At 41.6% G+C, this 22,801-nt stretch overlaps 1 pseudogene across 1 annotated transcript; it reads right to left on the bottom strand.

Moving 5' to 3' along the window:
- Positions 1–333: 333 nt before the first annotated feature.
- LOC146889060 (claudin-34 pseudogene) lies at positions 334–16,889 on the bottom strand (annotated as a pseudogene). Its single transcript, XR_015737002.1, has 3 exons — positions 16,776–16,889; positions 16,229–16,303; positions 334–1,210 (listed from the first exon to the last, which is right to left on the bottom strand). The product of XR_015737002.1 is annotated as a claudin-34 pseudogene (transcript).
- Between the last annotated feature and the right edge of the window lie 5,912 nt (positions 16,890–22,801).

Below are 22,801 nucleotides of genomic sequence, written 5' to 3'. Positions count from 1 at the left end.
AAGAAAACCGGACTTAAAGGACTGAATGAGAGAGCGTGAAAACATGGCAAAGTCATCAAAAGTAATAATTCTCATCCTGGATGGGGAGATTTCTTATGGAAGTCTCTTAACATCAAAAATTTGGGGAAATTTCACAAAAAGGGGAATTGTTATTATCATGACTTGAGAAACAGGCTCACTATCATGAGTTTTTTAATTTTGTTTTTGTTTGGTTGTTTTTTATGGACTAGAAGTTTATGTGAGAAATTAACAAATTCTAGCACTCACTTCCATACATACTATGTTCCTAAATTATTTACTTTTAGCAATAATAATTAAAATCCAGAACTCATAAGACGAAGTGTGCGAGAATTTATTTAATGAAAATCCATAAGTCACTCAATGAAGTCAACTTCAGCAGCCAAGACAGGATATGTAACTGGAGGCCCACCTGTCCTTCTTGAGAAAGGTTCTGAAACTGGGAAATTAGGGAGGGGGTATTTGAAGAATAGTTGTGATTGTTCCTTGTAATTTTGGATTTTCAAGTGTATGTAAGTTGAAAATTTACATTTAAATGATAGAATATATTTTGTAATGCCGGGGAAGAGTAAAAGAAAGAGAAATTATGCCACCCACTAGAAACAGAAAGGAAGAGAGGGTTGCCATTGCCAGCGCAGTGCCAACTTTCTGGGTATCTGGGATGGGCGGTGTGCGGAAAGATGGGGGGAAGGCAATCCCATCCTTGCGAATGATGGATAGATAGTTGTACAAGATGGAGAGGAAGACAAAACTGCTAGCAATGACATTGAGAATCCCAGGAAGGATGAATGGATTGTAGGTAGTTTTCTTCCGAATTCTCCCTGAGTACAATTTCCAAAGAGCAACAATGATGGAGACTGTTGCAACCAGGCCAAGAAAGATGCAGATCAGTAGTAGGTGTTGAGAAATTCGAATATCCAAAGGGATGAAGGTGTCCTGGTAGGTATATTGGTAACACACTTTGGAAGTGTTGGAACTGTCTTCCTGGTGGTAAACACAGGCTTTCCACATCCCCACTAAAGTCAGTCTAGGCTTGGAATCCATGGGCTCCTGAAAACACCACACTCGCCACTGAGGGAGGCCAATGGAGATGATACACAGGATCCATGCTAGTGTGCCCAGAGCAAAGCCTCCTAGCTGCCGGTGGGCACACCTCCTGGCCATCACAAAGGTGACACTGAACACCTGGCAACTGCAAAAAAACACAGGACATCATGAGGATGGATTCTTCAGGACTGGGAGATTATTCCCTGTGGGGTCAGTGCCAGGGGAGAAAGCTTATGTTGAGCAGATGGACTTTTGACCAGGCAATCTCCTGAAGGGAGTGTGTTCTGATCAAACTGAGAAGGGCTTGCTCTGCAGCAACATTTACTAGCAGGTTGATAGTCCACACACAATCTAAGATTTCCTTTTTAACACCCCTTACAGACTCACAGTGAAGTTTGGCTCCAAATATTTAGCCATCCAGATTGTCATCATAGCATGAAATTTCATACTGAAAATAGAGAGTCACTTCAAGTCTGACAGTTGAATAATTTACGCAGTATCCACACCACGGTGTTATATGCCAATCTTAAACATAAAAGTGTAATCATACATTTAGAATAGGTATCTGTGGCTTAGTATACATATTTGTGGTTTGTTATTTTGCTTTTTTGGTATTTGGGGAAATTTGTTTTTGCAACATTGTATGGCTCTATATCCCAAGCTGGCCTAGAACTATGTTTCCAGTGCTGCCTCTCCTTTTCAACTGCTGGTATTAGCGGCAGCAGCTGCCACATAAGGTAACTAATGTCGGGTTATCAAACTTCATCAATGGGATAGCCAGGGTGAGCAGTTTGTCCTCAAGATATGAATGACCTGTGTTTCTCTGCTCCAGCATTGAGTTTTGACATCTGGATTAATACTGAGCTTTAGCTATCATTGAGTCAAATCCATAAGGAACTATATATGCATGATCAGGCATATATACATCTTTGGCTTGATATGCATTCTTCTTTCTCTTAGGCAGACACTAAGGAGCAGAATTTGGAGGTGATATTCATACTTTAAAATTCAATACACTATTTTACTTACTGGTTGCCCCATTTTATACTCCCAGGGTAGTAGATATGGAGGAGCCAGATTCTACAAAACTTTTTTCACATTGGTGCAGACAGAAGTTTCTGTCCTACCCGGACCCACAACTGTTCAGTCCCAAAGAAATACACAGAAGCTTATATTAATTATAAACTGGTTGATCTATTTTCTCAGACTTATTTATTAACTAGATCTTGCGACTTAAATTAACCTGTAAGTCTTATCTATGTTTAGTCATGTGGCTTGGTGCCTAACTCAGGTACAGATTCTCATCTTGCTTCCTCTGCATCTGGTTGGCAACTGCATACTGAACCTTTCTTCCTTCCAGATTTCTCCTAGTCTGGTCACCCTGACTATACTTCCTGCCTGGCTGCAGGTAAATCAGCATTTTATTAAACCAATACAAGTGATAAATCTTTACAGGGTACAAGAGCATTATCCCACAGCACATTGATTATCTCAAAAATCTAATATACCAATGCCAATAAATTATGAATGAGTGAAAAGTTCTAAATCAATAGAGAATTAACTTATTCTGGGCGGTGTATACAACAAGTTCTTATAATGCATATTACCTTGATGCAAACCATTCCCTGGTCTGTTTGACACGTTCAGAATTAACACTATTTAACTACCAGGGATAATTTACACTTTCAGGCATGATGTTAAACATAGAGAAAATTATAAATATACACTTAGTGTGGTGATTTTATTGTTCACTTGACCTCTTATAAAATAATCTAGGACAGGAGTCTCCATAACAACTTGTCTAGATTAGATTTTCTGTGGCATATCTGTGAGGGATGTTAAGGGAGGTAAGAAAATTTACCCTGGTTGGGGGTGTGTGGGTGTTGGTACACCATTCTCTTGGAAGAACACTGCACTATGAGTAGAGAAAGCAATTTGCGTGCTAGCATTAATGTATTGACTCATTTCTAGATTGCGGTTATAATGTAACTAGCTGCTTTATGTTCTTACCTTTTTGCTTTCCTCATAATGACAGAATTATTAACCCAATAATCACCATTTCCTTTACATTGCTTTTCTCAGAGTATTTTGTCATATCAAGAGAAAAAGAAACTGAGTCACATAGTATTTATTTATTTATATTTAGCCGATCATGAAATATGCATGTTGGAGTCTAAGGGTCTGATAATCTGACCTCACCTTTCACTGGCCCTGGCATAGCTGACCCTGCACCTTGTGGATTCTTCAGGAGGAGATTTCATCCAGCCCCTCAGGGAATAACTGCCCCACACTTGTGAAAGTTAGCCACACCTTACCAATGGACACACACATCACCTGGGCAATACACTAGAGAAGACCCCCTTGGAGTACAGGTGAATCATCCCTGAGAGCATGAGAGCACCAGAGCTTATCCTGTCCACCCCCCTTATCTGCCATGTGGTGGCAGGGGTGAGGAAAAGATGCCTACACCCACCTTGCTACCTGCAGCAGACAAAAGAACTGGCCTCCTGCTGAAATCAGGCAGGACAGAAAACTGCTGTCAACAGCCTCCAGGTCATGAGAATGGTAGAGCTAGTCCTTACCCTTGCCAGTTGTAGTGCACTGGATAACGGGCCCTACCCTCAGCCCGGGTAGCACAGTAGAGCTAACAAACCCTGTTGTTGGGGGTACAAGTGAGCCAGCTCTGTGGGTATGAGAGTGGGAGAGCTGCCCTCCCCATCTCCCTACAGCAATAGGGAGGGAGGGACCTGCACCTCAGCTGGACAAAACAGTAGAGCCAGCCCTGGCGGTATGAGCATGGGTGAGCCAAACTTGAGAACATGAAAGCAGGAGAACTGGCCCTGCTCCTTGCTGAAGGCTGGTGAGCTAGCCAAGGCAGTGCTAGGGAGCTTGACCAGGCAGTGATGATGAGGGAGAGCTGATGGGCTGAAAAACGCAGCTATCACCTAGGCCCAGAACCAGGACTCACCCAGGGATGAGTTGTCCCACCCCAACATCCACCTCGTCTATGAACTGTTGGAGAATGAGAATGGGACACACCTACAGATGCAAAACTGTCCTGTACATGACACAGGATCATAAGAGGATAGCCAAGAGCTCCAGTGAGAATCCATTATGAATGGTGTAGCAGAATCAAACCTCGAACCAGACAAGTGACTCATGAGAATGAACACTTGCAAGTGAAGATGAAAGGACTAAAGGGTGAATTGCATGATTCAGAGAACCATATTGCAGCTTCCATGGTAAGATTCTTTTTTTAATCTATTTTTTTAAAAAAGAAAACAAACTATCTTTTTCATTTTACATATCAATCCTAGTTCCCATCCCTCCCCTCCTCCAATCTTCTCCACTTTTCCCCCACCCCACCCCCATTCACTCCTCAGAGAGGGTAAGGCACATCAGTTTGAGGAAGTCCAAGGCCCTCCCTACTATATCTAGGCTGAGCAAGGTATTCTACCAAAGGCAATGGCTTCCCTGAAATCCAATTCATGCAGTAGGGATAAATCCTGGTGTCATTGCCAGTGGCCCTGCAGTACATGGTGAGATTCTTCTCCTTTTGTTTTGTTTGGCTTATTTGGTTTTTCAATTTTTCTTTTAAGTTTTGTGTTATTTTCTGGGGACATGCATGGGCAGAGGGTAGATGTGAGGGGACAGGAAGAGAAACAGGACCGGGATTCATGATGTGACAATTCTCAAAGTATCAAAAGAAATTAAAAAAAATGTTTTTAAAAAGATGTGCTTTCTTGTGCTCCAGGAAGAAAATCTGAGGGATAGAATTTAAGATAAGACCCAAAGGAGCCCTGTGGAGCTCTCCCAAATCCCGTCCCAGCCTTTATCCAGGTACACCTTCCTCTCTTCCCCCCTCCCCTCTGGGGCCACAAGATCTCCCCAGAGCTGCTCCCTTGCACAGTGGGCCTGGGCTTTGGGCTCAGTCCGGCAGGGGCAGTTCCTGTGCTTTGAGAGTCTGCCTGACGACAGGCAAGCCCTGTCTCAGCTCAGCCACATTCCTGGCCAGCAAGGGAGAGTGAACTTCTAGCAGACATCCATTGGAGGATGGGCGAATTTGCTCCTGGCCCGAGGGCTTTGGCTAGGAGGAATTCAGACTTTCCCTGCTCCCCTTGACTTTCTGGTCACCATGCAGTGGCGGCTCCTCTCTACGGAGCTCTCCCAAATCCCGTCCCAGCCTTTATCCAGGCACACCTTCCTCTCTTCCCCCCTTCCCTCTGGGGCCACAAGATCTCCCCAGAGCAACTCCCTTGCACGTTGGGCCTGGGTTGTGAGTACAACCCGACAGGAGGGAGTGCCTGTGTTTCAATAGACTGCCTGAGGAAAGGTAGGCCTTCTGTCAGTGAAGTCCCTGCCCAACAAGGGAACCTGACCTGGTACCAGAAGATCCAATAGAGAGCATTTGAAGGAAGAGATGGGCAGAGGCCAAGGCAAGAACTCCTCCAACAATTTAAAAAACAACATGAAAAACCCAGATCCCAATGACCCTACAATAGAAGGTCTTGAACCTCTTAACTCAGAAGAAGCGGGAAAAAAAAGGCCATTATGAAATCAATAGAGTCCCTTAAACAGGATATGAATGACTCCCTTAAAGAACTGGATGAGAAGTACAACAAAAAGATTGAAGAAATGAGTAAAGAAATGGATGAGAAATATAACAAAAAGTTCGAAGAAATGAGTAAATCCATGAATGATACACTGGGAAACCAAGAAAAAACAATCAAACAGGTAATGGAAACAGTTCAAGAATTGAAAACTGAAATGGAGGCAATGAAGAAAACACAAACCGAGAACCGGCTGGATATGGAAAATCTAGGTAAATGAACAGAGACTACAGAATCAAGCATAACCAATAGGATACAAGAGATGGAAGAACGAATCTCAGAGTCTGAAGATACCATAGAGAAAATAAATGCTCTGATCAAAGAAAACAGCAAATCCAACAAATTCTCATCACAAAACATTCAAGAAATCTGGGACACAATAAAAAAACCAAATCTAAGAATAATAGGGATTGAAGAACGAGAAGAACTGCAGATCAAAGGACCAGAAAATATATTCAACAAAATTAGAGAAGAAAACTTTCCCAACCTAAAGAATGATATTCCTATGAAGATTCAAGAAGCATACAGAACACCAAATAGACTTGATCAAAAAAAAAAAAACATCCCCTCGCCATATAATAATCAAAACACAAAACATACAGATTAAAGAAAGAATATTTAGAGCTGCAAAGGAAAACGGTCAAGTAACTTATAAAGGTAAACCTATCAGACTTACACCGTACTACTCTATGGAAACCATGAAAGCCAGAAGGTCCTGGATAGAGGTACTGCAGAAACTAAGAGACCATGGATGCAAACCCAGACTACTATACCCAGTCAAGCTATCGTTCACTATCAATGGAGAAAACAAAATATTCCACGATAAGAACAAATTTAAACAATTCGTTGCCACAAACCCAGCCTTACAGAAAGTAATAGAAGGAAAATCGCAACCCAAGGAATCCAGCGTTGCCAACTCTGCGTACAATAACTCAGACATCTAGTGACCCTTCACGAGCTTAACTCAAAGAAGGGACACATACAAACTCTATTAAACAAATAAACATTGGATGCTGAAAAACCATTTGACAAAATTCAACACCCATTTATGATAAAGGTGTTGAAGAGACTGGGGATACAAGAATCATACCTAAATATAATAAAAGCAATATACTGCAAGCTGTCAGCTAAGATCAAACTGAATGGAGAGAAACTCAAAGCCTTTCCACTAAAATCAGGAACGCGACAAGGCTGTCCACTCTCTCCATACATCTTCAATATAGTGCTTGAAGTTCTAGCAATAGCAATAAGATAACATAAGGGGATCAAGGGGATTCAAATTGGAAAGGATGAAATTAAACTTTCGTTATTTGCAGACGATATGATAGTGTACATAAGCGACCCCAAAAACTCTACCAAAGAACTCCTACAGTTGATAAACACCTTTAGTAATGTGGCAGGATACAAGATCAACTCCAAAAAATCGGTTGCCCTCCTATACACAAAGGATAAAGAAGCAGAGAGGGAAATCAGAGAAACATTACCTTTCATGATAGCCACAAACAGTATAAAATATCTTGGGGTAACTCTAACCAAGGAAGTGAAAGACCTATTTGACAAGAACTTTAAGTCCTTGAAGAAAGAAATTGAGGAGGATACCAGAAAATGGAAAGACCTTCCCTGCTCTTGGATTGGGAGAATCAATTTTTTGGAGTTGATCTTGTATCCTGCCACATTACTAAAGGTGTTTATCAACTGTAGTAAAAATGGCAATTCTACCAAAAGCATTCTATAGATTCAATGCAATTCCGATCAAAATCCCATCAAACTTCTTCACAGAACTTGAGAGAACAATAATCAAGTTTATATGGAAAAACAAAAAACTCAGGATATCCAAAACAATCTTATACAATAAAGGAACTTCGGGATGCATTACCATCCCTGACTTCAAACTCTATTACAGAGCAACAGTACTGAAAACAGCTTGGTATTGGCATAACAACAGATAAGTCGAACTATAGAAGACCTGGGTATTAACCCACAAACTTATGAACACCTGATTTTTGACAAGGGAGCTAAAGCTATACAATGGAAGAAGGATAGCATCTTTAACAAATGGTGCGGGCATAACTGGATGTCAACCTGTAGAAGAATGAAAATAGGTCCATAACTATCACCATGCACAAAACTCAGGTCCAAATGGATTAAAGACATCAACAGTAATCTGACCACTTTGAACCTGATAGAAGAGAAAGTGGGAAGTAGTCTACAAGTTATAGGCACAGGAGACCACTTCCTAAGCAGAACCCCAGGAGCGCAGACAATAAGAGAAATAATAAATAAATGGGACCTACTGAAACTGAGAAGCTTCTGTAAAGCAAAGGACACTGTCAGTAAGACAAAAAGGATATCTTCTGACTGGGAGAAGATCTTCAAAAACCCCTCAACAGACAAAGGTCTGATCTCCAAAATATACAAAGAACTCAAGAAACTAGACACTAAAACTCTATTTAACCCAATTAAAAAATGGGGTACTGAACTGAACAGAGAATTCACAACAGATGAACTTCTAATGGCTAAAAAGCACTTAAGGTCATGCTCAAACTCCTTAGCGATCAGGGAAATGCAAATCAAAACAACTCTGAGATATCATCTTACACCTGTCAGAATAACCAAACTCAAAAACACCAATGATAGCCAACGCTGGAGAGGATGTGGAATGAGGGGAACACTCATCCATTGTTGGTGGGAATGCAAACTTGGACAGCCACTGTGGAAATCAGTGTGGCGGTTTCTCAGGAAACCGGGAGTCAAACTCCCTCAGGACCCAGCAATTCCACTCTTGGGAATATACCCAAGAGATGCCCTAACATACTACAAAAGCATTTGTTCAACTATGTTCATAGCAGCACTATTTGTAATAGCCAGAACCTGGAAACAACCTAAGTGCCCCTCAATAGAAGAATGGTTAAAAAAGGTGTGGAACATATACACATTAGAGTTTTACTCAGTGGTAAAAAACAATGACATCTTGAATTTTGCATGCAAATGGATGGAAATAGAAAACGCTATACTGAGTGAGTTAACCCAGACTCAAAAAGAGGTATATGGTATGTATTCACTCATAAGTGGATTCTAACCATAATTAAAGGTCTTTGAGCCTATTATTCGTGATCCTAGAGAAGCTAAATAAGAAGGTGAACATGATGAAAATTATGTAGCTATCCTTCTGGAGATTGGAAATAGGCAAGAGTGCCAGGTAACCTCGGGTGCATGGGGGGGTGAGGGGGCTGTTGGAAGGGGAGAGGGTTAGAGAGAAGGGAGTAGGGGAGGAATGGGGAAAGATCGGGGGACTGGGATGGGGGAGGGAGGAAGGATGGATATGGGATCAGGGAAGTATATACCTGAACTAAGGTAGTCATTTTAGGGTTTACAAGAGACTTGATTATAAAGGGGAACCCAGGTCCAAGGAGAGATCCCAGATTGTTCTCTGGACAGAGGAGAGGGTACCTGAACCGGCCTTCGCCAACAACCATACTGATGAATATTTTGCATATCACCATAGAACCCTCATCTGGTGATGGATGGAGATGGAGGCCGAGAACCACGTTGGAACACTGGACCTAGCTCCCTATGTCCAAACGAGAGGCAGAAGGAAAGAGGACGTGAGCAAAGAAGGCAAGAGCAGAGGAAACCTTCATCCGATGTTGTATGGCGATACAGACGGAGACCCATATTGGAGCACCAGATGAGCCCTCCACGTTCCAAATGAGGAGCAGAAGGATGAAGAAAATGAAAAAAGAAATCGGGACCGCGAGGGATGCAAGCACCCACTGACACAAGGGGACTGATATAATGAGAGTTCACCAAGGCCAGTTGGACTGGGACTGAACGAGGATGTGATCCAACCAGATTCTCTGAATGTGGCTGGCCCGGAGCCTTTCTGAAAAGACATTGACAATGACACTGGGACTTGCTTCCTCTACATATACTGGATTTTGGCGATCCAGTCTGTTTGGATACTCACCTTCCCTGGACCTGGAGGGAGGGGGGAGGAACTTGAACTTCCCACAGGGCAGGAAACCCTCACTGCTCTTAGGGATGGAGAGGGAGGAGGAGAGGGAGTGGGGGGAGAAGGAGGGTGTTTGGAGGAGAGGCGGAAATGGAAACTATTTTAATTTAATAAAATTAAAAAAAAGTTTTATCTTCAGAAGAGAAAAAATATTTCTATAAAAAAGGACCCAAAGGAATTTAGTCCCTGGTGTCAACTACCCACAAGATTATAATCCCTGGAAACAGAGACCTGCAGGCATCTCCATTGTCATTGGCCAAGAAGCAGCACTTAAGTGGCGGCACAATTATACCATTTAATATTCCTTTGTTTAAGCTAAAAATAAACGTACCATATAATTAAAAAATTATTTTACTTGATGAAGCACGATTAATAAAAACTCAAAGACAGATACTGGGACTCAACCTGAAGGTCAGAAAAGCAAAGCAGCAGTCACTGGCTCTTACCTCTACTTCAGTCTGAAATAGCAAACCTGACTCTAGGAATCTCAGATGAGAATGAGACTGAAAGTTGTCTCCTCCCATTTTATAAGACTCTCTAGCTCTGGGATTAGAGGCATGCAGCACTGGATTTAAAGGCATGCACTGCCTAAATTCTGTGGCAACTAGTGTGGCTACTGGGATTAAAGGTGTGTGTTACCACTGCCTGGTCTGTATGGATGGTGAAAGCAGGAAAGGAAAAGGGAACAATGGGGAGAAAGAACAATAGAGAGGGGAATAGCAAGGTAGAAGAGAGTTGAAGAAGGAGCTTTAATTAGGGAGGGAGTTCAATAGTGAAGGACAGCAAGGAAGGTTAAAAAAAGCAAGATTACATGAAAAAGACATATGGAGTCATATTATTATCTACTTGACTAAAATTGCATAAAATACATATAAGTATGTGTATGCACGAACGTTTACAGTTTAATTGAAATTTTATCACTGAAATTTGACAGTGCTTTCCCCAACAGCCATAGACTAACTAAAGCCCTAACACCAGGCATGAGAAACCCCCTTTTGAGTTGCTAGTCAGAGTTGTTCAAAAGACTCCTAAAATACTGTATGCTATTGCTATTGCTAATTTCCTTGGTTACCCCTTGGAGGTTGGCGATGGGTCCCTGTTGCTAAAGACACCATGTACTTCAGACACAGTATCCAGTGGACTTGAGTTGGATCTAACATGAAAATCTCCTCCATAAACACTAGCTTTCAGGTAGAAGAAGATACCATACCATCTCCCAAGAGAGGGAAGCAACCATTGTCTTACCCAGATATGATGCCTTTGAACTATCATGACCAGCATAGCATGAGATCCCTGACAGAACTATAGTAACATTTATACTTTGGCAAAAGTTCACAGCTCTGTAACTGGATTTAAGGACCACTCCACAAGAGGGAAATCAGGCCTGGTATTGGAAGCCAAGCCAACTAATAAGAGTTAATAGTGTGTGGATTTTAGAGGATAAATTAACACCAGCATAATTCCTAACTAAATTCTAATATCTGTTCTTATAGCCACAGTTAAGTGTAGTTCACACTCCTCATCAAAGAAACTTCTTTATGTAACAGATGGAGACCATTGCAGAAAGACGTAACCTATTAAAATGCAGAGGACAGCAGGTCATGTGGTACCAAGTTCCCAGTGATACATCTGCAACACAACTGCTACACCTAAGGCTCAGGGAGCATTATGAAAGAAGGAGCAAAGGTATTGCTAGAGCCAGAGAAACAGGAAGTTTTCTGTGAAATTATATCTCACAGAAATGTCAGAGAACCTATACTCATGAAGGTTCATCAAGATGACCGCCTAAACTATACCTGATCAAGGATGGCACCAATCAATATGCTAATATGAGGAAATTCCATGGGGCCTCATCCCTAGACAAGCAACTATGAGCACCTAAGGAATACTAAAACTGAGTGAAATATTCTATCCTAGGGAAGAGTTTCCCAATTATTTATCCAATACTAAGTGGTCAGTCCTGAAATCATAAGGTAGCTGTAATTTACATATGTGAGAGACCATGAATGTGATAGAGAACAAGACAATTACCCAGTATGGGTTGGAGGGAAGAGAGGGAAGGAGGAAATGATGTTTCTGTACATTAATTTTAAAAAATAAAAGACATTAAAATAATTAACTTGTGTTTATTACATACATTGTCTTTGCTATGTGACTCCTATCTGCCAGCTACTAATTATTGTCTCACAGGAATCAATGCGGGATGTTGTATCAAAACATTCTAGAAGTAAGCATAATATGGAGAGATGAAGTCATATGGGGACAGAAATTCTTTAGGAATATTTCTCCTAATTCAACCAAAAGGAGAAATCAGTTATTAATGAGGAGAGATGATGTCATCACGTACCTGAGATGTGTCTTGAATGGCAAATCCAAACTACAGTCTAACCTTGGGGCCTAATGAGTACAAGGTGGGAGTTCAGGTGAAAAATGGGGAGAAAATATCCGATTCAGTCTGTGAAGACCATCTAGAGTTTTCTAGCTTTTATTATAAGTACCATGTAGAGGCCACTCTCCAGAATGCTGCAGCTGGTGGGGAGCAGGGATAGCCCTCCTGCTGTTATGACCCCAGGGTCAGCTTCTCCATCTTTCTGAGGTATTGATTGGGGGGATTTCTCCTCCAACCACGCCACCACATGTCAGATGAGAAATGAGGACAGCTCTCCCTTGCTCTTAACATTGAGGCAGGGTCATCCATTCCTCTGACCACCAGGCCAGCTCTGCTGTGCTGCCTAGTTGAGGAACATGGCCAACTTTCCTGAGTGTTGCAGCTAGTAAAGGGGAGGGTCAGCTCTCTAGTCTATTGTAGGTGATAAGGGGCAAAGGATAAGGAGAGCATCTCTTCCCCACCCATACCACCTCATGACAGATGATTAGTGTAGGGGGCAGGGACAGCTCCTCTGCTCTTGTGACTCAGAGCAGTTCTTCCTCCTGACTCAGGTGTTGGTGTGCAGGAGGGTGGAGGAGGGCAACTCTCCCCTGCCCATGCCACTACAAGACAGATGGGAAATGGAGACAGCTCTCCCTTGCTCACTACTTCAGGGCTGGCTCACCTTCACCTTCACCAACAGGGTTGGCTCTTTTGCATTTTCCAGGAGAGGTGCAGGGCCAGCTCTCCCACCTGCCTGGGGCATTGATGGGCAGGAGAGAGTTGTCATCTGCTGTAACACAACAGATGATCGTGAGGGTGTAGGTGTGGTGTAGCCAATCCTAAGAGCATGAAAAACAGCAGAATTGGCCCCACCGCTTGCTCATTGCTGCAACAGGTGAATTAGCCAAGGCAATGCTGGAGAGTTCACTCTGGTGGTGAGGACAGGGGAGAACTGAACTCGTGAGCATTCCAACCCTGCAGGTGCAGAATTAGGCTTCTGACTTGGCCCACCCCAACATCCACCCAATCTATGATCTGCTGGATCATGTGATGGGGCCTGATCCACAGACCCAAAGCTTCAGGATCTCCACAACTCAGAGCAACAACAGAATATCTAAGAGTGTATATCAATAGTGTAGTAGTAAACCAGGTGCCTTAAACCAGACCAATGACTCTTTGCAATGAACACTTGCAAGTAAAGACATATGGACAAAAGGGTTTGCTGTGTGACTCACTGTGTCAGACTGCAGCTTCTATGACAAGTTATTTTTTCCCTTTTTCTCTTAAGTTACTTTATCTGATACAGGGCCTCTTACTTGGTATGTAGATAGAAAGCGCTTGAAGTGGTATTCCTATATCTTGCACCAGGCTGATCTGATGCTTTTGATGAGAATAGCATTTAGAAAAAATGAATAATGATGCTTGAATTTAAAGTCCATAGGCTGCCTTTGTCATCCAGGTATGTGTGAGATAAGGGAGTGTAGACCCTGCCATTAGTGCACAATTTCCTGTCAGAGAAGGGTTTGGGGTCTCACTTAGCATCAGAAAATTCACCAAACTTCATGTTCTAGACTAAGATCTCCAGCCAAATTCAGATGTCTGTTCAAGTAAAAAAGAGTAGCAGAGAGTTAAAGCCCATTTCAAAGGAGAAGAAAGGACACCTCCTGTGTGACAGGGGGACCAGAAGAATCTCAGTCCCTTCAGAATATGGTCTCATAAAAGGTTAGATTACAAAAATTTAGAGTAACCTGGATGATTTGAATGCATTTACATTAATCCTTTAGTAAGTGGTCTATGCCAAGAGATTTGCATCCCCAAAGCATGACTTGAACATGGAAACAACGTGCAAAGAATAGAAACAAATGTAGGGTTAGGGTAGATTTGTGACAGATAAAGATTCTAATGACAAATTACATTATGGTTCCTATTTGAATATTAACTCTTTCACATAATGATTTTTAAGCCTGTGATGAAGCAGAACCAGTATGACTCAAAGCATTTCTGTCAGTTTTCTTCTCTGTGAGCATAATACCCCAGAAAACAAAAGAAAAGGAGGAAGAAACCTGACTCTCCTTCCCCCAGCACTTTTCAAGTATCAATAGCTTCTTAGCAAAGAGTAGGTAGGACTTCGGGAGCTCCTCCCTCATCCATGCTGTTATTTTGTCTTGCTCCATTTCATGTTGGTCTTGTGCGTGTAGACACAGTTGCCTAGAGTTCATGCAGGCACCAGCCCTGTCATGTCCATAAAACACTGTTTTGCTGCAGACATTTAGTATCTCTGGCTCTTACAGTCTCCCCCATTTCTAATCCATGCTCATCCATGATGATTCCCGAATCTTGCAAGTAAGAGACGTGATATAGATCTCACATCTAAAGTGCAGCACTCATAGACTAATTCACTGTATGTTGATTAGTTATGGGTCTCTATTAGTCATTACTTTATACAGGAGTTCCTCTGATGAAGGTTAGGGGATGCACTAATCTATGAATAAATATATGAATAAATAACAAAGATATAAAATTAGGGAGCAGTTTATTACTGCATCCACCTAGTAAAATAGTAGTATTGTGTTCTCTCCTAGAGCCTATGACTTAGCCAGACACAAGTTTCTGGTTCAGTTAACAGTGCCATGCATGGGTTCTATCTTTTGGGTTAGACTTTAGATTCGATTATAAAACGATTGTTTACTCCTATAACATTAGTGCCACTTTTGCACCACTGGATCTATCCTGCCAAACCAGTGACTGTGGTTTACATAGTTGACAGATGAGTAAAACTGTTGATTACTTTTTTGTACCAGAAGTATGAACCGCCCAGCACGAGGAAAGCTAGCTAATACGAGTAAAGTTTCTAGGCCAGTATTAGCTTGATTTTCCCAAGTCCTATGAGCAAGTTTGTGGTATTTTAGCAATAAAGTCTTACTTTCAAGTGCTGGAACATACTCAAAAGTAATGGAAAGTGTCTGCAATGCCTGGGAGGACTCCACCAATCAAAAACTTGAAATGAGGAAACCTATTCCAGGAGCTGAGATTTTTATTTGATTACCTACAGTATCTGGGGGAGGCATTATAGAGTGATGCCTATTTAAACAGCTTATTATAGAGTAATTCCATTTAAACTTTCTTGATATATGTATATGAGTATATCTTTTTTAGAATGCTTCTAGAGTAGTAGCTTTCCATATGACCTTTTACAAAGTCTTTGGTGAAAGGTATCCCTCCGTATACTGCTACTTCTACTATGTGATCTCACCCTCCCATCTCATTTATAAGGGAACAAATACAAATGCTTGAATTAAATTCATTGGCTGTCTCTGTGCAGAGTCAAGTAAGATGGGAGAGAGAGCAGATTCTTTCCCTAGAGTGAAAAATTTCCTTAGAGAAATCAATTCATGCCCTACTGACATCAGCAAATTCAATAAACTTTGTGTTCTAGATTCAGTTCCCCTGCCAAAAACACTAAAGGAATAACATGTTTCATGAGTTAAATGCCTACTGATGTTCTGAAAGAAGAGTCAAGGTGCATATCACAAAGTAGCACAGAATTGGCATCACCTAGATGTGAGAAAGACTAAAACTATACCAATAAGGCTGCTTAGAATATGCTATCATAAAGATCACATCACATACAAAAATCAGAGTAATTCTGGGTGTTATTTATGCAGAAAACTGTATTCTTTCTGAGGAAAGGTCACTGATACGAGACTTGGGGATCTCCAAGCATGGCTTGATGGGTAGCTGAGCTACAGAACAGAGTATCATCTTTAGGGACAACAATGGAACACGTAAAGTTCTAAATTGAAAATTCAAGTATAATTTTTACTGAGCACATTAATTCATTTGTCTGTTTTGTTTTTTTAACACCAAAATGAAGTCGAATGACATTAGACCATTACATCGCTGTTGCTTAGTTTCCATAACTGTGGACAAAGGTCTAATAGAACAACTTAAAAAGAGGACGGAGTAATTACTAGTTTGGTGACAAATATGTTAGTCCAGAGCCCTTGTTTCTGTTGATTCTGTGTGTATGGAGACACTGTGATGGGAGTAGGTGACTCAAGATAGCCACCTCTGAGTGGTCAGAAATCAGAGGCAGAGAAGGTAACAGGGACAAAGTATCATCTTCAAAGACATAAGCCCTGGAATCTACTTTCTCCTCCAGTCACCCACCTTCTTAAGTGTCCAGATCAACTCAAGATAGCACCACCCATCAGCTGTGAATTGATGAATTAACACAGGAGCCTTCTATGGGAACAAGACAGATACAATTTATAACTCAAAGGTAAATTAGGAGACAGTTGTTCAAGTGATAGGATATTCCTACTTATAGACTTGGGAAGAATAAAAAAATTTCACATGAATGGCACATGGGAAGATGTTTGAGGACTTTACACTAAGTGAAATATACCTGTCACAAATAATTAAATACAATGTTATTCCACTAAGGAGGTCCCTGACCAAGTAAACTCCACTGAGACAGAAAGCAAAATAGCAAAATGGTTATTGATAGGAGCAAAGGCTGGGAGAAAGAGGAGATGGCTTTCAATAAGTACAACAATTCAACTGAGAGAGGTTAACAGTGGTGAAATCACTACATCCCTGTGAATATACTTATAGCCGTGGGATCATACACCTAGAAAGGTCAGTGAGAAATCCTGATACATATTAATCATATTAATCAGAGTATACAATAAAGACAGACAAACCCTCTACTAACCAGTGATTCTGCCTTCAAATGAACTGTTGACCAATAATGTGGAAGAATGTGTAGTTATCTGGACCAGCACAGCTGGCTCTTCCAGACTTGTGACTGGCTTTGTGGCCACCCTTGAGTTCTTAGCATCTCTATTGGCTGACTATAGATTTCTGAGAATTCTATTGTGACATCAAATATCAGCCCTCAGTGACCTCATCTTTCACATTCTCAACCATACTGTGTGGGTTCAGTGACAGTTGAGGGGGGGTAACCATGCAGTCAGGCTCTCTGCCTTCTTTAGTTATGTATGGCCTTTCTCGTGCAGCATTTGTGGGGTGGGGTGTGTTCAGTAGTGATCCTCTCTGCTCTTGGTGAAGACCCTCCTAAACTTGTTCAGACCTGTCTTCTATCTTTGTGTTTCTCCTTTTGAAGTAGAATAAGGTAGAAAAAACAATTATTAGATACTGGCTTATTGATTTATTTAGTGATTCACTTAAATCATTACTTGTACTGATTATTGCAAAGCATGACATCACAAAATTACCTAGAGACATCACAGAAACAATGGTTCATTGCCCTTATCAACTGGACCACAAAGGCAAACACCCATCAATTATAACATATGCTCTTTTAAAAACAAAAGGCTGACTGGCACATACGATTGAATAAAATCCCGCTTGGTTGCTCACCCCACCTTGTGGTTTTAGAGTATAAAGTGAGAATGCAAACTGGACCCAGTTTGTGACCAGCCAGTGCCTTTAAGACATATCCTGGCTTCTGTCCATCGATAACATCTCCCTTTCGCTCTCACTGATAACAGAGTACTTATTCCAGAGAGAGTACCACAACGGTTTTTGAGGCAAGATTTCTAACTCTGTCACTTTAGTTGGTTACATTTTAGAAAAGTCATTTTCCTATGTAGATTGTGGCATTAGAGGACATGGTATCATTACTCGCAGATTAATGTCAGTTCATTCATCAGAAATATGAACAGATTCACTATGCTTTCATAAATTGATGGGCATGTAGATTTTCTAGTTATTTGAACGGAGTAGTGATGAATATGGTTGGGCAAGTGTCAGTGAAATAGGAGGACAAGTCCTTGCAGCATATAAGAAGGAGTGGCAGAGTAGGGGTCATGTGGTAGATCTAGTTTTAACTTTCTGAGAATTTTCACAGTGACTTCAATACTACTGACCCAGTTTGCAATAACACCAACAGCGAATAAGGGTTTCTCTTTTCTCACATTTTCACCACTATTTGCCAGTTGTTTCCTTGATCTTAGCCGTTCTGGCTGGGTAAGATGAAATAACATAATTGTTTTAGTATTCATTTTTCTCCCACCCAAGTACTAACCAGGCCCAACCCTGCTTAGCTTCCGAGATCAGATGAGATTGAGCACATTCAGGGTGGTATGGCCTTAGACTAGTATGTGTTTTTCTATTTGCTAAGGATGTTGAAAAATATGATGTTTCATAGCTATTGTAGTATCTTCTTTTAAGAACTTTGTTTTCACCCACAGGGCAGGGTACCCTGCCCTCTCTTAGGACTGAAGGGGGGAGTGGGTGAGTGGGAGGGAAATGGGGGGAAGGGAAGAAGTGGAAATTTTGAATGGTATTATTTATAAAGCAATAAAAAAAGAACTTTGTTTGGATCCATAGCCTTTTTATATTGAGGTTTTGTTTTCTGGATTCTTTGTTTTTGTCCTCTCTGAATAGTTGAATACTAATCCTTATCAAATATATAGCTGGAAAAGATCCTTTCCAAATCTGTGGACTTCCTCTTCACTTGAATTTATTCTCTACTTTGCCATAAGAAGCTGTCCAAATTCATTCTCCAGTTTGTAGACCTCCAGGTTTTCAGCACTGTTTGCTGAAGTTGCTGTATTTGCTTCAGCAGCTATTTTTGCTATTTTTTTAAATATCAGAGATCTATAGTTCATGCACTCCTTAATGGATTCTTTGTTTTCTTCTATCAATCTATATGTCTGCTTTATGTGCAAGAAGCATAATGATTTTATTACTATTCCTCTGTAATAAATCTTTAAATCTGGACTAGAAATCCCTCCCTTTTGTTCAAGATTGCTTTGGCCCTCTAGTTTTTGTATTGGCAATATTTATAAATGTGGACCTTCTTCCCTAAAGGCCAGGTCAGAGAGGTTCCTGTAAGTTTGGGAAGCTGTGTCCTAGGATTTTCATGGCAACCTAGGCCAGTGCAAGCTCCTGACTCAGATAGGGCTAACGAGCTCCTAGCTTGTGAAGAAGAGGAAGCATACATTCCCAGGTCATATACCTACCATGTCAGCCCAGGAAGCAAGGTTTTTACTGCCTAGGAGTTTGCAACTGGGGCTGAGGGAGGTAGGGAAGTTTGTTGTGATTTCTTCCTCTCCTAACAGAAAGTAGAGTGTCCCATTACACATGTCACTGACAGAATCCCTGGGAGCATTATGAGGTTACCATCCAACCCACAATTCATTTCTGAAGCCACAGCCTGTCCTGGATATTAGGATTCCTGGTATGGTGTTGAAAACAGACACACACAATCACACACACACACATACACACACACACACACACAATCTTTTACTCAAAGTTTTTTATCTTCTCTTTCTTCTTATTTTTTATCCTTTCCTTCCTTTCTGTCTTCTTTGCTTTCTCCCTACTTCTCACCCCGCATGCCTCTCCATTGGCCTTTATCTATTCTTCCATTCTCCTTCTTTCTGTTTCTTCTTCCTACCACTCCTTTCTTTTTTTTCACTTTCTTCTCTTTTGGTAGATCTACAGGTGAAGTTCAGGAATTCCCTTACTGTCAGACTAAAGTTCTGCAAGGCAACCCAATTGCTAGCAATATGCAAAGATGATGAGAAACACTGAAAGGATGACATGCACCTAGGACATCCTGAAAATGTGTAGCTTGTGGATGGACAGCAGCAAACAGTAGAAGACGCTGTCTTCCCTTTGGGTGATTCTGAGTAGAAGCAGCAGAAGTTGTAGGTGGAGTGTAGCCAAAAACAGTGTGGCAGTAACGGTGTCATAATGCCAAGATTCACCAACCAAGGATGCTCTATCAAATCAACTGATAGGTACATCTTACTTGCTACATCCACGGCTGTCTCCCCAGTGTAGCAGAAATGCTGACTGGATGGGCAAATATTGCCGGAAGGATCAGGATTCGCGCTTCTCGGAGTTGTGTCCTGGCCTGTCCCGTGTCAATCAATTGTGGTGTAATGCTACCTGAGTCGCCATTAGTACTGACTCGACCTGGCTGTCCTTGGAGCCATATGTCTGTCTTTGCCCCTTGTCTGTGTGTTCTTTGTGATCCTTGCATATTGCTAACAGATCAGACTATTCCAGGCAGCTGCGGATACAAACAAGACTGCTGAGGACATTTTTGAGTTTTGCGCCCCTATTCATTAAAGCCTTTAAAGAAATAGCCAGTTCTGGAAATAGGGAAGTCATCGTTAAAATAGTTCCTTAATGGTGTGGAGCAAAAGGAGTTGCTCTTATCAGGAGAAACCTTAGAAGCCTTCTGTAGGAAAACAGCTGCAGCAACACTAGATGTTTGCCTGAGAATTACGTGCAGGAGGCCTATGAAGCCTTCATTATGGCCAGAATGAACCTAGGCTAATTACAACATCTGAACCTGAGAGTCGGGGAGGGAAGAAAGTTGAGATTTATGGTATGAAACCAGATTCAGACAAGTTTGAGATCATGTCTAAAATTTTCTAGCAGAAAGTTTTCCCAGGAAGATAGTGGCCTTCTCCTCTCACACCCCAAGATATTCTGAGCACAAGTTCACTTAGCCCTGCCAACCGCCTGGTACAGACTGGGCGAAAGTCCTTGTGCCCAAGTCAAAGCATTTTCAAAGATTCTTTTTGTAAACTATTCTAGGCTCTTTTTTATGATCTGATGATGCATGCCTTTGCCAAGTTCTTTGTTTGTAATAATATAAAAACCTCGCACTGAAAAAGTAAAACACAGCAGCATTTTCAAAAATACATTGAGAGTGGTCTGTCTGTCAATATCTCCGCCGTATCCTGAAATCTTCCGTCCTTCGCCCTGATTCCCTCACGGGCTGAGTGGCTCCCCTGAGCCGGTCCGTAGCACTTACTCATGCATAGATTTTAACTCTTAGATGCATCTCCTTACTCAGTCACTGTGCTGGCTAGTTTTTATGTCAACTTGACAGAAATTATCATCATCTAAGAGAAGGGATTCTCAATTGAGTAAATAAATATCTCCAGAAGGCTGGGTTGTAAAAAGACATGTCTGTAGGGTATTTTCTTAATTAGCGATTGATGTGGGAGGTTCCAGGCCATTGTGGTGGTGCCATCCCATGTCTGATGGTCTGGGTTCGCTAAGAAACCAGGATGAGCAAGCTGGGAGGATGAAGCCAGTAAAGTAATCAGCACCCCCATGGCTACTGCATCAGCTCTTGACTGGGTTCCGGTCCTGCTTGAATTCCTGCCCTGAATTCCTTCAGTAATTAATAGTGATATTGAAGTGTCAGTCAGATAAACCTTTCTTCCCCAAGTTGTTTCAGTCAATGGTGTTTCAGCACAGCAATAGTAACATGATGTGGGATTCCCCTCTGTAGGAATTTGTTTCAGCCTATGGTAGTGGAGAATATAGCCAGTCTGGAAGAAGACAGACAGAGAGAGAGAGAGAGAGAGAGAGAGAGAGAGAGAGAGAGAGAGATTAGGTGGAGTCAAAGAGATGCCATGTAGCTGCTGAAGAAGAAGATGCCAGAACTTTGCCCAGTAAGACACAGCCTCATGGTGACAAACATATTAACAGAAATGGGTTAATTCAAGATGTAAGTGCTAGATAGAAATACACCCAAGTCATTGGCCAGGCAGTGTTGTAATTAATATAGTTTCTGTGTGATTATTTGGGTCTGACCTTCTGGGAAACAAATGAACAGTCTCTATTTACAGTAATCCTAAATAAGATAGCTACCTTGCTCAAGATCTTTGGAGAACAAACCAAGATTAAGACGTTAGGACATTCTTCAAGCCCACTTCTCCCAAGTGTAGTGGCCCCAGGCATCTGACTGTGCTATTGTCATAAATGGAAGAATGAGTAGGATAAGAAATAACTTTTGCACATGGCACACTGCTCAAGCTGGAATTCCGTGTAGTGGTGACTGCAAGTGAGGAGCATATATTCTTTGCTTGTCCTGGAAAGGATAAATACCTAAAAGAATGCAAAACAATGATAGAGTATGCTTCTTATGTAGTAGGTGTTGTAGATGTACCTTTCGTTCACACAGGGAATGATGTTTGCCTGTGGGGAAAATTTTTTAGGGATTTAGTCCTCAGGAACCTAAGAGAATTCAGGTGGCAATTAGTGCATGGATTCCAGAGAAGAGGCTTCCATAACGCTAGGTATGTGTGCCTAGAGTTGAGGCTAATTGACCAATACTATTCGCTGGGAACCATGTGAAATGTAGTAGGTCCATCCTTTGGAATACATGGTCTGGTCTTGGTAATAACTCCAGATTTCGCAATGAGCACAGATGCCCACATTAGAGAAACCCTGGACTGTAAATGGTATAGAGGAAAGTGGGGGGTGATGACAGGGCTGTCCCAAGGACACATGAAAAACAGTCCATTTCCTTCCTGCAGTACAGAAGTACTAACCTTGGAAAAGGTGATCTTCTGGAAACTCTCCTTAAAGAGAGTAAGATTTCCTGTTAAATGGATAAGTACATTTTCCATGTGAAAATTTCTATTCTGTGGGTTGCAGAAAGGGGTGTCAGTTATGGATATCCATGGTGTGAGTGCACGTAGGCCAGTGGGAAGCACAGAGAGTCACCTGCTAACTCTACTGACGCTTTCCTGTAGGGATGAGAAAAAAAACATATTTTGTGACTTTTTTTCTCTTTAAGGAGGCTCAGTCTTCAGTGGAAGGGACTGAGTAATCCAGAATGTGGGTGTGCTCTTGGTATATTGGTGAGTGACATGAGAAACTGGTTCTTCCTAATGGATCCAATTGCCCACCACACTATTTGAATGTCATCATATTGCCTTCTCATGTGAATGTGCT

This window comes from Myodes glareolus, chromosome X (genome assembly GCF_982192425.1).
Source record: "Myodes glareolus chromosome X, mMyoGla1.1, whole genome shotgun sequence".
Classification (NCBI taxonomy): domain Eukaryota; kingdom Metazoa; phylum Chordata; class Mammalia; order Rodentia; family Cricetidae; genus Myodes; species Myodes glareolus.
Note: the sequence above shows the minus strand (reverse complement) of the source record. Positions and strands in the feature narration are given on the sequence as shown.